Raw genomic sequence first — 18,022 nt, forward strand, 5'->3', positions numbered from 1 at the left:
GTTGCCGGCCTTTTAAGTGGGAATAGGATAATAGGGGAGGGTAGGGAAGGGAAGGGAATAGGGGAGGGTAGGGAAGGGAATAGGGTAGGGGATTGGGCCTCCAGTAAACTCACTCACTCGGCGAAACACTGTTTCACGCCGGTTTTCTGTGAGAACGTGGTATTTCTCCGGTCGAAACGGCCCATTCGTGCCGAAGCATGGATCTCCCACGTATAATAAACACATCACACCACGTCAGTCTGGCCCCGTGCTAATTACCTGAAGGACTTGTGTTACGGGTACCAGACAACGGAAATATATTTAATACTTTTATACTATACATATATTTAAGATTTTTATTATATTATACACATATAATTTAATACACATCAATGACCCAGGAACTTTTTAAAACTTTTTGTTCCGTCGGCGGGATTCGAACACGCGGCCCCCGGCTTGAGCTACCAACAGCTCACCGACTGAGCCACATGGGTCTCATATTGTGTGATACACTTTACGGAAAAACTATCACACCTATTGATTTGTGCTTTAGGGAGATCGCAGACGGCACACTTTTTGTGTGATCGAGTCTGCGGCGCCAATACAGTCGGCATGGCGCGGCCATTTGATCACAATAGACATAACGACCAGTAGTTCGACTGCAAAGAGACGGACAGATTTCAATATCTGTCAAATTCGTCGGGTTTCACTAGGATTATGAACGGAATGTGCCTCGCGCTGGCTAATATAATTTATTTTGAAATATTTAAAATAAAGATTTCAAAATTGGATTCTGACAATTTTAATCACATGTGCCAAAACACAAACAACAATACGACCAAAGAGGAACACGAACAGCGAATATGTCATAGTTTTAAATTCGTAGGTAACAAGTTAACAACCCTAGCGACGATTTTCGTCTTAATACGTCAAATTTAAAAATTTCAACATCAGTTCTAAGTCGGTATACTCTATCATTCTGTCTACTCTGATTTGATGGTCCCAAAATGTCATATTTGTAAGACAATGTAATTCTTAAATTATATAACTATTAACCTATCACTATACAAAAAATCTGCTGGTTAGGGTTTTTGGGCTTCTGTAATCAACAAAACTTGGTTGAGATTTCACGCAGATAAAATTGCTGTTCGTCTTATCAAAATGAAGCTACTCACAACAAATTAGCTTGATAGTAATCAATAAAAAATTTGTACTAGGGATCCCTGACTATAAAGCCTCCATTTATGAAAGAAAAACTCAATTTTTTATTTCTTCGTTTCCTACATTATCCACTTAACATGTCTTTAATTGTTTAACGAAATCAGTGCCAGTTTTTGTTGCCTGCCCAGGCGCTATCTTCTAAATCTTTTTACCTTCAAATTTAAGAATTTGTCACTTAATAAAAGCACTTTCACAATTAAAAGGCGCCAATGGATTCCACAAAATTGTTTTCAAAATACAAAATTGCGAAGAATGTTAAAAAATACCATCGCTGCTAATGAAAATTTCATCCCGGGTAAAATTCACGTTTAGTTTCCACGCGAATATTCACTGAAACATTTTAACACTTTCTAGCAAACCTGTACTCTCTAAGTTTAGATACAATTATGATGTACCTTATAAACTTTAGGCAGTAAATACTACTATTCATATATATTTTTTAATATTACTAACATAAACTGTCCTAGTTCTAGTTACAGTTTAGTTATAGTTTAAACTCTGATATTAGTTTAGTTTGTGCATACGATTTTGTTGTATCTCTATTTTCAATGGGGATTGTCCATTTTTTTAAAATTTTGCTCATTACAAAAACATTTCGAGGAATAAGGTCAGTGATCGTTTTTCTGTATATAAAAGAAAAAAATACCCATTAGTTACTTATATTTTTGAACAAATATGTTTAACCTTTGTTTGACCTTCAATGGCGTTAAATTAGCAATAAATTCGACCAACATTACGTTTCGAACTTTTGGTAAGCTTCTCGTATCAACTTTCACATAATGAGAACTTGGATTTGACGAACCAGCCATTATAAATAAGATTGAAAGGAAAAAACAGACTGCAGAGGTCAATTATTGGCCGCCGATGATGACGTCAGAGCGAAACTTTAAAAATTTATTGAGAAAAAACTAGCCAATGAATTTCAAAATTATTTAATTTATATTCTTAAAATACCTTATTTTAACGAAAAAAAATATAAAAAGTACATGTGATTTTTTTTGGACAATGCCCATTATATCTACAAAATATTTGACTGGTAGAGATTGCTTGGTAGCAATAAGTTCGCCTTTTGTACATCAATAAGTAATATTATATTATTTATTATGGTATCTTTCATATTGTGTCTGTAGTTTGGTGTGCAATAAAGAGTTTTATTATTATTTCAAGTCATAAAATATAACATCGCCTCTTGTTTGCATATACAGAAGTTACCCACATAAGCAAACAATTAGTAAAAAAAATCTAAAAATGGTCGATAATAATCATCCACGTAGTAATTAAATTGTGGTGAAAACCAAACGACTGGTAACGACATTTTGATGTACCCAAACATCCAAATTACGCGTAAGGTAATTATACTGTCAAATTTCATTAATTCATTTTTGATGTAGTTTCAGTACGGGAATCGTACCCACAAGCACCTTGCTCGTGGGAGCTTGCTCTAAAACATTAGATGACGGAGGCAGCGCCGGATTAATTTTTTATGAGTATAGGCCTCTTTAATTTTGCCGAAAACTCTACCGCCCCTCCTAGGACGCCATAGGACGCTGCCGTCCATAGGCCATGGCCTGTAATACTGCTTATATATAAATCTAGAGCTGCACGGAGGCATAACGGGAAGCGAAATAAATAAAATTACATTTGTACAAAATATTGAAGTGAATATCAAGGTTTTTTCAATAATTTGTTGTACCGAATCTTGTCTGAAGTGCAAACAGCAACGGAGCAAACTTTTAATTGTGCGAAGCGAGGTACAATTGCTACCTCGAATATAAACGGAATAAATTGATCTGAAAACCTTGAGCTTTGACACGTGTCTATAGATTAGTTTGAGACAATGACTTTAAAAAAAACTGGCGGAAAACTGTGATTTGTTGTGTTGATGTGACTTAGGGGCTAGCCTTGGGCTAGCGCGCTTCTGAGTCTTTAGATAGACGCATCGGTACAAATGAAGATACGCACATACTATACGCGTTGGAAAAAATATTTTGTACTGCATGACGCCTGCAACTACGTTGCGCCGAAATTCGTTTATCGCACAGGAACCGTACATGTACCGGGATAAAAAGTATCCTCTGCCCTTACCCGGGACTCAAAGTATTTCCATGCTAAATCTCAGCAAAATTGATTCAGCGGTTTAAGCGTGAAGAGGTAACAGACATACAGACTTTTTATATCATACTTTTTATTAAAACCTGTCATTAGACCTCATCATTAAGAGTTGCGTGTTTAAAATTATCAATTGTTATTTTTGCTTAGCGCCTATTTTATATCTTTACACCGTGTTTCTTCAGAAAACATTTATTTTATCTAAATGGCTGCGGATGTTAATAAAAACTTTTGTTGTTTTTACTAGCTTTTTTCCTGTATTGCCCCTAACTTAATAAAAGTTGGATGACTAATGAGTAATGATTTTACTATTTGTATACTATTTTATGCCTTAGTTGTTGAGTAATATTTATGGATCAGAAGCACTCCATTGCTCTACATGTTAGGGAAACCTCCTATCGCCTACACTGTCCCAAAGTCCTAGAAATTCGTGATGAGTTTCTTTTAACATGATGGGTCTCCCACCTGCCCGCACCTTCAAGCGATTTCACACTACGTCATAATGTTACAATCAGATGCCTGATCACTGCCATACTAGAAGTAAGATAGACTTTGCGCTAGATTCAACGATTCGGCGGTTAAAGCTGATCACACATTTGTTAGCATTGTACGCTCCGTACGCGCCGCATAGTTCACGAAATGCGGCGCGTACGGCGCGAGCGAATGTGCGAGGTTTCACATAATATCATACAATGGATTCTAAAATGCGGCACGTACGGCCTGTGCGACCAGGAAAAGACGGTTTGAAGACGTAGAACTATTTCTATCATTACACTCTTCTTCTTATCCACCTTCGATTACTCGCGGATAGAACCGTCAGCCGTGATTCTTGATTCGGATCAGACGTAATGCAAAACCGCTCTTAGATGTAGAGTCGTCGAATTTAGCGCAAAATTACCATATTAAAAGAAAGTTTACTTTTAATGTGGTAGTGATTCATCTTATGATATAACGTAACTCTGTTAAACTAACATCTTCGGCCGCAAGTGTACCATTTATCGGAAAATTATCGTCAATAAAGCATTCATTAAATGGCTCTAAACTTCCAGTTACCTCGTAAAAAATGAGTAAAAGTGTTAAGTGCCTATAAATGATTATGTCGTGCTAACAATAGAAGAGCCCGCTCCAGTAAGTACGACATGAAATAATCGCAGACGTAAGTGGATTAAGTCGATAAATAAAAATTTAACAAATGACGATTTTTTGCATAAACGGAGACTTTAGGACAGACCGAAACTATAAGGGTTCCTTGTTGACTACGGAACCCTAAAAAGTTACTCTTTCAGCGCTGCTATTCTTCCTCAGCGAACTCTATATAGGGGACTCATACACACCCTTAAGTATTATCACTTACTTTTGTTACACCCTGCATAGAGAAAGAATGAGAGAGTTTTTCTGTAGAATAAAAAAAGAAAAGTAGAAAATATCGGCTATTTTCTTTAGTATTTTACGTGAAAGCGTAATATTTCTTCCATTTTAGTGAAGCTTAATCCAAGATTAGGCTATATCGCAAGAAATAAAATACATTTTTTCAGCGTAAGCAGGCGTAAGCCTTCTATATTGTTAATTAAATACTGTGGTCAGTAAATCCTTTTATTAAAATCTTTGAGTTGTAGTTCTTGTAGATGCCGATAGATTAATAATTTTCATTTTATGAAAGTCCATAAATTACTATCTAATAAGTACTGTACGGGGTAAAATAATAAAACAAGTAATCAAAGCAAATAATTTTGTATTACTTGCTTAATACGATATAATCCATACTAATATTATAATTAATGTGAAATGTGTCTGTCAGTTAACTTTTCACGCCCGAACTGCTGAACCGATTCGGCTGAGATTTGACATGAAGATAATTTGAGTCCCGGAAAAAGTTATTAATACTTTTAACCCGGAAAAGTGTAGGGTCTTGCAGGTGTAATCTAGTCTAGTATCAATACATTTATCAAGCTGTTAGAGCTAGAAATTTAGCTGACAGACGTGTTTTTAACATAGGCATCTACTAAAATTGTTTTTTTGTATAAAAAAAGGGCAAAGGAACAAACAGGACACCTGATGGGAAGCAAATATAAGTATTGTCGCCCATGGACACTCGTGAAATCAGAAGAGCTGCAGGCCTTTTAAGAGGGAATACGATATCTTGAAGGTTTACAGGTCGTATTGGTCCGGAAATACTGCTGGTGACAGTTCATTCTAGAGTTTCACAGTGCGCGGCCGAAAATTACGCGAAAAACGCACGGTGGACGACTGCCACTCATCAAGGTAATGAGGACGGTATATTTTAAATATACCAAATCCTAACGGAAGGAAATAGACGACCAATGTCTGTATGGCAATGCTCATTTCACTCGTACGTTCCACTGGGTCATGAATGACAAAAGGAATAGAATATAGTCCTCTTGTGTATTTCGCAAACATTTGGGCACTTTAAAATTATTCCTGCATAACTGGGGTGGTTTCAATGAAACACCGGCCACCGTCACCGAAACCGATGTAGGAGGGTGTAAGCGTGTTATAATAACACTAGATGACGCCCGCAACTCCGTTGCGCCAAAACTCGTTTATCGCGCGGGAACCGTACATTTTTTCGGGATAAAAAGTATATCTCATTACAAATTTTCAGCATTAGAATATAAGTTCCAATTGTAAATTATCTACCTTAAAATCTAGCTATGATTAGAATTCACATTTTTAGGGTTCCGTACCCAAAGTTTAAAAACAGGATCTTATTACTAAGGCCTCGTTGTCTATCCGTCTGTCTGTCCGCCTGTCTGTCCGTCTCGTCGCAGTTGGCCGATTTTTGATTTTTCATTTTCAATGTCCTAATGCGTCCATTTATGCAAAAAAGTCCGTTTTTAAATTTTTAGTTACCCATTTCATTCACACCACCTGTCTTCAAATCATAACCGATTTATTAATCTACTCTGCGTTGGAATAAACACATAAGCTGCCAGAATCGTAACATTTTGCTTCGTCAGGTGTACGATGTAAAGGCTAAAGTTTACGTCAAAATTGCGTTGAAACAGAGCTTGTTATTTCCATTGAGAGGCTAATTGTCTAATGGCTATATCGCCAACATCAAAAGCAACTCCAAAATATCGTAATTATTGGTTTCTTTTGCGATGCGAAAATAGCTTTTTGTTTTTACAAAGTTTTATTCGGCCTCGTGGTAATTGTTCTTTGATTTTTTTTTTATGAAATAAGGGGGCTAACGAGCAAACGGGTCACCTAATGGAAAGCAACTTCCGTCGCCCATGGACACTTGCAGCATCAGCAGAGCTGCAAGTGCGTTGCCGAATAGGGTAATAGGGGAGGGTAGGGAAGGGAATAGGGTAGGGGTTAGGGGATTGGGCCTCCGGTAAACTCACTCACTCGGCGAAACACAGCGCAAGCGCTGTTTCACGCCGGTTTTCTATGAGAACGTGGTATTTATCAGGTCGAGCCGGCCCATTTGTGCCGAAGCATGGCTCTCCCATGTATAAATGATTTTTTTTAAGCTGATATTAAACGGTTCACTCGAGTGATTGTTCATTCGAATGAATATTCAGATTAAATCACTAGCTAGGTATGTTTCATTATGTGTTCAGCCATCACTTGGATTAAAGATTTTGAATGCAACAGGAAAGCGACAAAAATTAACTGCCTGATTATCCATTAAAGTGAAGGCCGCACTTGGATACATTTTTACTATCTGTCTGTCTGTCTGTCTGTCTGTCTGTCTGTCTGTCTGTCTGTCTGTCTGTCTGTCTGTGGCATCGTAGCATCCAAACGGGTGGACCGATTTTGATCTAGTTTTTTTTGTTTGAAAGCTGACTTAATTGAGAGTGTTCTTAGCTATAGTTCATCATCATCAGCCTGCTCCGTGCTGAAAAATCGCGGTTCATCTGGTTCGTGAAGGGCCGATTAGCAACTTGCAGTCGTTTGGTGAGCTTTATAATTATTAACTTTAATTTAATAAGGAGTATGACATGAAACTTACGTCAAAATCATTAAGTTCAGCGTTCACAATCTGAACATGCTTGTGCCTGCATCGTGGGTATCGCAGACACAATAGATTTTCAATTGTTATGTGGCAGTCAGCTGCCGCTTGGGGATTGATGGGTTAATATTAAATAAAGTTCTTTTGGTTTGTTTACTTTACTCACTTGATTTGTTAAAGACGTATCAGCTTATGTCTGTTCAAGCATTACACAAAAACTGCAGATTCAGTTGAATTTGTGACAATACGGGCGAGCGGTACAATAACGCTATTTCTATTTGTCTAATGAGAGAAATGACTAATCCATATGTTATTACTTATTACATAAATAGAATAAGGGCCAATTCAGATGCAATGGGACGCGTCGATGCATTTCTAAATTTCTATGCATTTGACAGATCAATTGTGTGAGACGTCATGCAAATCTGTCAATTCAAAACATATTTAGGAATGCATCTATCTATGCGTCACTTTGCGGCCTGAATTCATCCTTTATCATCAGATAGCTGTATTCTACTTCTATCCATAATATATTATAAACTACATGTTCCGCGCGGCTTCGCTTCGTAATTTAGGAATGTCACGGAAACTATACATTTTTCCACAAGTAAAGAAATCTTTCACGTGGTCTATTCTTCATGTGTGCCAAATAACATAAAAATTTCTCCAGTATTTTCTTAAGATAATAAGCAATTTTAAATAATTTCCTCCATTTTTTCCACATTTTCCTCTATATCTTCGCTCTTATTAGTCTTAGCGTGATAAAATATAGTTTATAGCTTTTCTCGATAAATAGTATATCTAACACTGAAAGAATTTTTCAAAAGGGACCAGTAGTTCCTGAGATTAGCGCGTTCAAATAAGCCCTTTCAAATAATTTCCCCTGTTTTGTCCATATTTTCCTCTATTTCTTCACTCCTTTTAGTATGAGCTTGATAAAAATATAGCCTATAGCCTATTTTAATAAATGGTCTATCTAACACTGAAATGATTTTTCAAATCGGACCGGTAATTCCTGAGATAAGCGCGTTCAAATAAGCCCTTTCAAATCATTTTCCCCCGCTTATCCACACTTTCCTCTATTTCTTCGCTCCTATTAGTATTAGCGTGATGAAACATAGCCTCTAACCTTCCTCGATAAATGGACTATCTAACATTGAAAGATTTTTTCAAATAGGACCAGTAGTTCTTGAGATTAGCGCGTTCAAACATACTAACTCTTCCGCTTTTATAATATTAATAGCTGTTGCACGCGACTTCGTCCGCTTTAGTATAGTAGATCACGTCTCAAGTATTATTTATTGTACAAAAATGTTCAGTGTACAGCATAGACTCTCCTACGAAATTATTATTCATATATAGATGTTCCGCGCGGCTTCCCTTGCGTAATTTAGGAATTTCACGCGACCGTACATTTTTCCACAAAAAAATAGCCTATGTCTCTTAATGTGTTCTATTCTTCATGTTTGCCAAATAACATAAAAATTGCTCCAGTAGTTCTTAAGAATCTTAAGATAATAAGCAATTTCATATAATTTCCCCCGTTTTTTCTACATTTTCCTCTATTTCTTCGCTCCTATAAGTCGTAGAATAATAAAATATAACTTGTGGCCTTCCTCAATAAATAGGCTATCTAACACTTAAAGAGTTTTTCAAATCGGATCAGTAGTTCCTGAGATTAGCGCGTTCAAATAAGCCCTTTTATATATTTTCCCCCGTTTTTTTTACATATTTTCCACTATTTCTTCGCTCCTATTAATTTTAGCGTAATAAAATATAACCTATAGCCTTTTTCGATTAATGGGCTATCTAACACTGAAAGAATTTTTCAAATCGGACCAGTAATTCCAGAGATTAGCGCGTTTAAATAAGCCCTTTTATATAATTTTCCCTGTTTTTTTACACATTTTCCACTATTTCTTCGCTCCTATTAGTCTTAGCGTGATAAAATATAACCTATAGCCTTTCTCAATCAATGGGCTATCTAACACTGAAAGATTTTTCAAATCGGACCAGTAGTTCCTGAGATTAGCGCGTTCAAATAAGCCCTTTCAAATAATTTCCCCCCGTTTTTTCCACATTTTCCTCTATTTCTTCGTTTCTATTAGTCTTAGCGTGATAAAATATAGCCTATAGCCTTTCTCGATAAATGGGCTATCTAACACTGAAAGAATTTTTCAAATCGGACCAGTAGTTCCTGAGATTAGCGCGTTCAAACAAACAAACAAACTAACAAACTCTGCAGAATTATAATATTATAATATTAGTATAGATTAAGTATAGATTAGAAAGTGTGTCTGTGTGTCTGTCTGTCTGTGACCACTTTACGCCAAAATATCTGAATCGAGTTTTTTGAAATTTGGTATAGAGTTACTTTGAATCCCGGGAAAGGACATAGAATTCTTTTCGTCCCGGAAAAATGTATGTTTCCCTCGCGACAAACATATTTGGCACAAGTTGCGTGGTGCGATTAAATAATGTTTTTTTTTTGTTGTAAAATGTTAGTTAGCCACTTTATCCATTCATGCCTTCAATTTTGTACTGTGAAAACGGAACCGAATATCGAATATCGTGAATTTTTTCGTCAATTATTTTAACTTCAATTATTATTTTTTCATAAAACACTTAATTAAAAACAATTCTTGGCAAATCATGACACCACAAATATCAATAAATAGATATAATATTATTATTCACTCAATTGGAAGTATTTCAATGAAATTTACAATTAAAACCATTGTATTTTGAACCTCAATGCGTTCGGATAGAGTTGTTTGTTGTTCAAGAATAATATTGCGGCTACATCTGTCACGGACAGGACACGATTGTAAAGTGACGGTAATAATTGTTACTGGCGTTAGAATGGGTTCACGCGGATAAGTCATAATGATATTGATAATAACCTAAATAGAGCTAAAATCTACGGTAAAATACAGGCACATTTATATTTAAGAAGAATATTTCCTTACACTTACGAATAGAGCATCTGTCAAAAATCGTGAATTGTTTTGACCCACTTTACTTTACTGAAACCTTACAATTTCACTCTCAACGCGCCTAAGAAGTTTTATTTCAAAAAGATTTTAAAATATTCAAGCGGTTTTAGAAAAAAGTTAGGAAAGGTTTTGTAGAAAGGCCGGAGGAAACTGTATATTTTATGTTATACTTGGTTTGTTTGTTTCCGTTGTGTTATGTGACAGAAAATAACAAGCGAAAAAAGTTCGGGTAAAAGAAAACGAGTACAAACAATATTCAACTAAGTACATACTCAATGCTTAAGAAAGTAAGTCATATCGACTTGTCTTAGATATTTTTACCGTTCACTTTAAGAATTAAAACTTACATAAAGCGAAATGTTGAAATACCAAAACAGAACATTGGCGGTATCAGCTATCAGCCTATGAAAATAGATCTGAATAAGTTTTCTGTATGAAATAAAAGCCTGTATCTTTCCTTTACTGATTTACTATCCAACATCGAAATCAAATTGGAAATGCTAATAATTATGTTGTTCCTACGAATATTATCCTAGAAAATATGTATATTTTCTAGGATAATATTTTTAAAGTTATTACAGTTTAACTGCAAATATTTTTGATCCACAGAATAATTAAATTTATGAAAGACTAGGTGAAGCCCGCAACTCCGTTACGCGAACATTCGTATATTGCTCGGAAAAAGTTAATTTTCCGGGATAAAAAGTATCCCATAATATCCTTTCCCGGCACTCAAAGTATGCCCATGCCAAATTTTAGCGAAACCTGTTCAGTGGTTTGGATGTGACTCTTCACATAGTAGAGTATAGTAATAGAGTAACAGACTGATACACACACACACACATACATACACACTCGCTTTTATAATATCGGAATGGATTTCAGATTAATTAAATTAATTATTATAAAGCGTGGGTAGTTGATTGATCGTATTCGATATTTTAACAGCGAAATTAAACATAAAAAATAGCGGCGCAGTACGAGCTTTGCTGCGTATGAAATGAAACTTGATTATACTGTCAAGTGTCAACACTGAAATATGTTTCAATTTCACAGCATAATCCCCATCTGAAAAAAGTTTCAATTTTACTGCACAATCCTCATTATCAAAATGATCCGCCATTTATTGAATTTATCTGTTACACAAAATGTGATTCAATGAGGAACCGCTCGACTGATTTTGTGTAAACTTCACATATAGTATCTACTAAATAGTCCAAACAGAGCCTTAACATCTGGTTGGAAAGGTGAGCCTGTTTTTGAATTATAAAATTAAGCGCGTGGCTTTCATTTTTATTTACCTCTAAAAATATGTATGGAATTTGACATGCCGCATAGTGACTGACGATATCTCTCTTCGCTGTCAGATTATCGAATACAACTTGAATTATACTGTTGCCATTCAGCAAAATATTAATATCTCGATCGTGGGAATCGCAGACACAAAAGATTTTCAATTGTTATGCGATAGCCAGGTGTCGCTAGGGGGGTTGATGGGCTAATAAAAGTATGAAATTGACAGCCTGGATGTAAAAAAAAATATTATAGGGGATATAATGCAGTTATTTTGAATTTCTAACGCCGTAATGAAAATGTCAAACAGGTGCGAGTGTGAATGAATTTTCCGGTGGCGAAAATGCAAATGAGCATTTCAATTGCTTGAAACATGAAGCTTTTTGATTCTAGCGCTTCATGAAAATTGATATAAGTTTATATTTTGTAATATAATATAATACTGTAAGGTTTCGTTAATTTATTTTACGGCAAAATAATTTATAATTATTTAAGACTATTTTTAATATTATTGCACTACATTTTAAGGCAGGAGAAGAAAAAAAGTAATTTTCGGACATTTGAGTTATCTGAACCTAGGTTCCGATAGTAAATTAAGAATTATGTTACTGGTTTCATGTATAATTGGAATCTCGGAATCGAATCGGAATATATATAATTGGAATCTCGGAATCGGCTCCAACGATTTTCATGAAATTTAGTATATGGGGGTTTCGGGGGCGATAAATCGCTCTAGCTAGGAATCATTTTTAGAAAATGTCATTTTCATCGAATACCGAGCAAAGCTCGGTCAAATAGCTAGTTTATGGATTAAATAAATAGTAGAAGTATATACAGTTATTCCTGGGAGGGTTTTTACAGTAGGTACATGCCTAAAATAGAAAAACATTTGTTTCGAGATATCTTGTTTTTTAAGTCGTGATTCATAAATTTTCAAACTAATATTTTCCAGCGTTCCTCATGCAGTTGTAGCCATATCCCGGCACACTAACACCTGTGTCTATTACACTGACACTGATGGAGACGCTGTGGCAAGCTTCATAAAAAGAGCCACGGAGGTGTCAACCGAACACATAAGAGACTATAATATAAAAATGGCTATAAAAGACAGGAACGATAAAGTCCTAAGCCACATGGCGGGTAGATTCGACACAGAACGATGTCTTTTTAACAACCTAAAAACTCCACCCAGCTTGAGTGACCCCTCTCCACCAAGCCAATGTCACAACATCTAAAGGCAAAGGGTGGAGCAGCATAAAATCTAAGGAAATCGGAAAATGTCGGATCTACTGGCCGCCACACCGACTGGGACCTCACCGTTCAAAACATTAATATTATCATTATGCAATTTATAAAACAATAAATGTATATATTTATTTATTATATGTATAACATATTATACTCTATTCTATTAAATATACATATACACATATATATATAAAAAAAAAAATAATAAAAAAAAAAAAGTGTCCATGGCGTGATGGACCACAATTAATTAAAATTCATAATATTATTTCAATTATCCTTGGTGCGAAAAATCTAAATAATAAAATAACAAAAAAAGGATATGGACGAACAGTCTATAGACGGCCCCAATTTTATAATAAAAAAAAAAAAAAAAAAAAAAAAAAAACTAATATTTTTCTTATTAACTATTTTCATCCTTTACCATATTATAATACAAAGCGGTTTCAACAATACATTACTTGACCTTATCTATTAGCGTATTGCCCATTTAATACAGAAGTTTTATTTACCTGAATCAACTTGAACCGGTTGGGAAAATAACATGGTAAATAGCCGTTTCCTATTAACATTAGAAATATAAAATTAAACCCAAATCAAAACATAAAGTAAAATCTAAAATCGATTTGGAAGGCCCTGACAATCTGTAATAAGCCCAAAATTTCCAGCACTGAGCAGGCTGTTGATATAATTATATTGTACCAAATAAGAATACTCTTACCATCATTAAAAATTTTAGATCAAAATTAGTTCGTATGGATGCTACGATGCCGCGGGATGACGAACACTCACACAGAAAGACAGATATGTTGAACCTATTTTAACACTCCTCTTTTTGGCCGGAGGCTTAAATGTGGAATATAGAAATATAAGTTTTATCTACAATTTTTTTTTTAGGGTTCCCTGCCCAAAGGGTAAAAACGGGACCCTATTACTGAGACTTCAATGTCTGTCCGTCTGTCTGTCTGTCTCCAGGCTGTAACTCAAGAATCGCTATAGCTAGACTTCTGAAAATTTCACAGATTACGTATTTCTGGTGCCGCTATAACAAAAAATACTTAAAACAAAATAAAGTTAACATTTAAGGGAACCCCCCATACAATAAACATTTTTTTGATCTTTTTGGCTCGTAATCCTTAATGGCAACATAATATATAGACACTTGAAATTTTCACAAAACGCTTACCTAATTTTATGTGTTCTGTAATATAAAATAATAAAATTAAAATAAAATAAATAATTAAGGGTTCTCCCATACCATACAAAAAAACACATTTTTCCTTATTTTCGCTCTATAACGGTACGGGACCCTTCGTGCGCGAGTCCGATTCGCACTATTTTACATAAAATGAGACGGCTAACGAATAAACGGGCCATTTGATGCAACAACCGTCGCCCCGCCGGAGTCCAGACACCAGCAACATCAGAAGAGTTGCATGTGCTTTTTTTTAGCAGGGAATATGCTATTTTTTTAAGGTTTACAGGTAATTGTGCTGGCAATTATATTTCATTCTAGAGTTTAGCCTAATTTGTGTAAAATAATGATTGCGCTGTTCCCAGCTGCGTAAAAACTCTCAACTTTTATTGGTGAATTTTTAATCACAATACGTCGCTTATAAGCAAAGTTATTATTAATTTATTCTAAAACAAACTTCTTGATAATATATTCTGTTCTAGTTCAGGAACCTTCTAACAAAAGTGGATAATAGTATTATCACTATTTTGGTGCACTATTATTAAAGGAAGACTTGGTTCTCACACCATTTCGCTTCTATAACAGGGAATTCGATTTCTTGAATTCTCTTTAAGACTAATTTTAGACTTCCACTAAAAAGTGGCCCATGCGAGTTTGTTACGCCGGTTCTTCTCGCCGGGTTAGTTCCCGAACCGGCGGTAGGTCAACAGGTTCTGGAATTATTTGCTGCTTAAATTCAGAAATAATACAATATATTATTTATTTATTTGTAAGTAACTTAGCGTTAATTTTTAAAACGTACCGCTCAAACGAGCAAACGGTACATCGTAATCTGGTCGTAACAGCTACTGACCCCTGTCATAAAACCTGTCATATTTCATCGCTTTCTATACTAGCGGCCATGGCAGTAAAGCGCTTTGAGCTCATAAATAGCTGGAGTCATTCTAGAATAAGCAAGACGTTATCCGATGATGTTATAAAAGTTTCTGTCTTTTTAAGTTTAATTGTTAGCAGAGTACAGAGCGAGCATTTTTCGTAACGCGAACGATCCTACAGTAGAAATGACCGCTGATGCCACCTAAATTCATTTCAACTATAGTAGCGTGTTGCGATCCTGAAACCTTTATATGAAACCGAAACTTTCTTTTTACAATTTGTGTAATAAACATATAATAAAATAACAGTAGTGTTGTCAGCATCGTAGTTCTCAGAAAAGAGCGTTAACGTACAATTGCTAGAGGTCTGCCGATAAAACCAACCTGTGTCCACTTCCGGGACTCAAAGAGATAAAGAAAAGAACAGCATCTAGATTCATAGAAATATGACGGAAATTCCCCTTTCATTTTATATGGAAATATACATTTTTATTCCCAGAAACAGCTCAAATATAAATTCACATAGCGAATCAAGATACGAACATAAAGCAAAGTACCGTTCATTACTAGCGCAAGATTACTTTATCTTTCATCGCTGCGCCAGTCGTTTTAGCCAATGAAAAGCAAATATACCGCGGAAACGGAGCGGTATACAAATTAAACGAGTTTACTGAACCCAACCGAAACCGAAATTTATGCCTCGAACTCAGTTTACTTTCACATCCGCTGAAACAAGTGCCGAATTAAATTATTATGATAAAATATTGAGTGAACATTGCGTAGTTGTCCATGTATCGTGAGGATTTCATCCCGCGGAATCCTTAAAATTAAAAACTTATTTGTAACCACAAATGTTCAAATTCTTATAATTTGAACATTTGTGGTTATTATTTTACATAAATGACTTTATTTTAATTACATCTTCCAAAGGAATTATTTGAAGGTTAAATTTAGTGACGGCGTCCGTGTGTGATTTTATGGAGTCCAAGTGTGTGCGCAGTACCGATGGCATTGGCAAGAGATCAGGCGTAGGATTGACTTTTTATGTGCCCATACAAAGCGTGAGTCATCTTTCTTCTCAGAAATTCCCATCAGAGATCATTTACACTCACCTAACTTTAAAACAATATAATATTTCAAACGCAAATTCGGAACTCATGATCTTCAGGTCGATAATCGTGCTCTGAACAATTGAACCACAAACGCGTGTTAAGCCTATGCTAATGCAAACGGTGGGCAAAGACTATTTTATCGACAGTACTCTACGTTTGTGTAAACTGTGGCAATTGGGCAATTACGACCAATCAGAGGCAAGGGACGACGAAGTAATCTATTTATTATCCAATCACGTCTTGGGAATATGTCAGGGCTTAATTTCTATAAATTTTTTCGATTAAATAATATGAAATTTCTGAAAATGTTAGGGCCTGTAAGAAGCGGTAGTTTTTATGTCAATTATTAATGTTTATCATAATGACATTTTATAATAAACTAATAAGCTAACCAAAGCCGGTCATAAATATTTTTGTCATCTAACATTTTTGTTCTTTTTATATTCCTAACTATAGCTATTGTCCAGTGGGACATAGATAGCACAAGCTCTTAAAAAATTGAATAAAATTTTGAACTAGCCGATAGAAGTATTCATTCAAAGGATTAAAGTACAAAAGGAGTTCTCATAAAATAAAACCACTCAGTAGGAGACAAAGACAGAAGCTAGTTAATAAAACATATTGAAAATTCTTACGAAACGTTTAATTTCGTTATGAAATTTCAATAAATAGGTCCTTGGAACATTCCATCAGCTTTATTGTCTATTTATTAAATATTTGTATTTCAAACGTTATACCAGAATTTTAGTACTTTGAAATTTCTTTGATTATAATCAAAGCAATTTCATACACATTTTGACATTAACAACGACAGCTCTCACATTAGGGTCAATTAAGACCGCGACGTGACGAGGCGAGGCGAGGCGCGGCATGAATTTGTATGAATTTGACAGATTTCAATAGCGTGAGACGTCTTGCGAATCTGTCAAATCCATATCGACGGTGGAAAGGCAAAAGTTACCAAGCGCACTATAGCTATTTTTACAGGAGAGCCGTTTAAAGATTCATTTTTTCTTTAAAAAATCGTAGAAAATTAACTATTAGAGATATTTTAAAAAATCCAACGGATTTTTAATGCATTTTAATGCCTTTATTAATTGGTTTATTAAAAAAAAGGTATTTCTGTATACTTTACGTAGAAGTGGTGTTTGGTTACAATTTACCTAAATTTAGAAGCAGGTAAAAGTTACCAACCGACAAAAACGTTTTATCTTTCAATCTAGTAAAGATATCCAAATATACATTTTTTTCCAAATGGTTCGAAGCAAAAAGGGATAAGTAGAGAATTATTTTTTTAATTGAACAAGCAAAGGGGTATAAATTTCATAATATTCCATTATTATAACAAGCAAAGTTTCCCATACGACAAATCAAATTCTGTTAGTGTGAGTTATTATTTTCCTGCCGCCAAATAAATTTGAGCTAGAACTCAAAAGTTTTTACTTTTTAGACTCAGTGAGGAAATTTGCTCAGTATAGTTATGGTGCAATCGAAAATAACTGAAGTTAAACTGTTGAAGAGAAACCTATCAAGTATACAATATTTGAAATATGCCTTTGACTAAATAATTTTCAAACAAATAATTGAAGCCGAGTTCCTAGCTGTTGCCATTATTGATATGTAGCAAAAAAGGCAAAAAAAAAACAGGTTTGTTGTATGGGATTATTTTTTAATTTGTTGTTACAGCGGCAACGGAAATACACTATCTGTGAAAATTACAGATGTCTAGCTGTAGCCGTTCTTGAGGTACAGCCTGGAGACAGACAGACATTGAAGTCTTAGTAATAGGGTCCCGTTTTTACCCTTTGGGTGGGTGGGAACCCTAAAAAGGCGCTAATATAAAATAAAAATTATGCAACACTTTTTATTTTATTCATATGAATATTAATTTTGTTTTTGCCGAGGAAGTCAGTTCCAATTTTTTGTTTGAAAATAATTTATCTTTCTCTTTTTTACGGCTAGCCAACGAGGAACCCTTATAGTTTCGGTCTGTCCGTCTATCTGTCTGTTCATCTGTC

At 35.1% G+C, this 18,022-nt stretch overlaps 1 long non-coding RNA gene across 1 annotated transcript; it reads left to right on the plus strand.

Moving 5' to 3' along the window:
- Window positions 1-3,927: 3,927 nt before the first annotated feature.
- Window positions 3,928-16,874, plus strand: LOC121739346. Its single transcript, XR_006037431.1, has 3 exons — window positions 3,928-3,939; window positions 6,619-6,624; window positions 16,819-16,874. It is a non-coding gene; the product is annotated as an uncharacterized LOC121739346 (long non-coding RNA).
- Window positions 16,875-18,022: the final 1,148 nt, after the last annotated feature.

This window comes from Aricia agestis, chromosome Z (genome assembly GCF_905147365.1).
Source record: "Aricia agestis chromosome Z, ilAriAges1.1, whole genome shotgun sequence".
Classification (NCBI taxonomy): domain Eukaryota; kingdom Metazoa; phylum Arthropoda; class Insecta; order Lepidoptera; family Lycaenidae; genus Aricia; species Aricia agestis.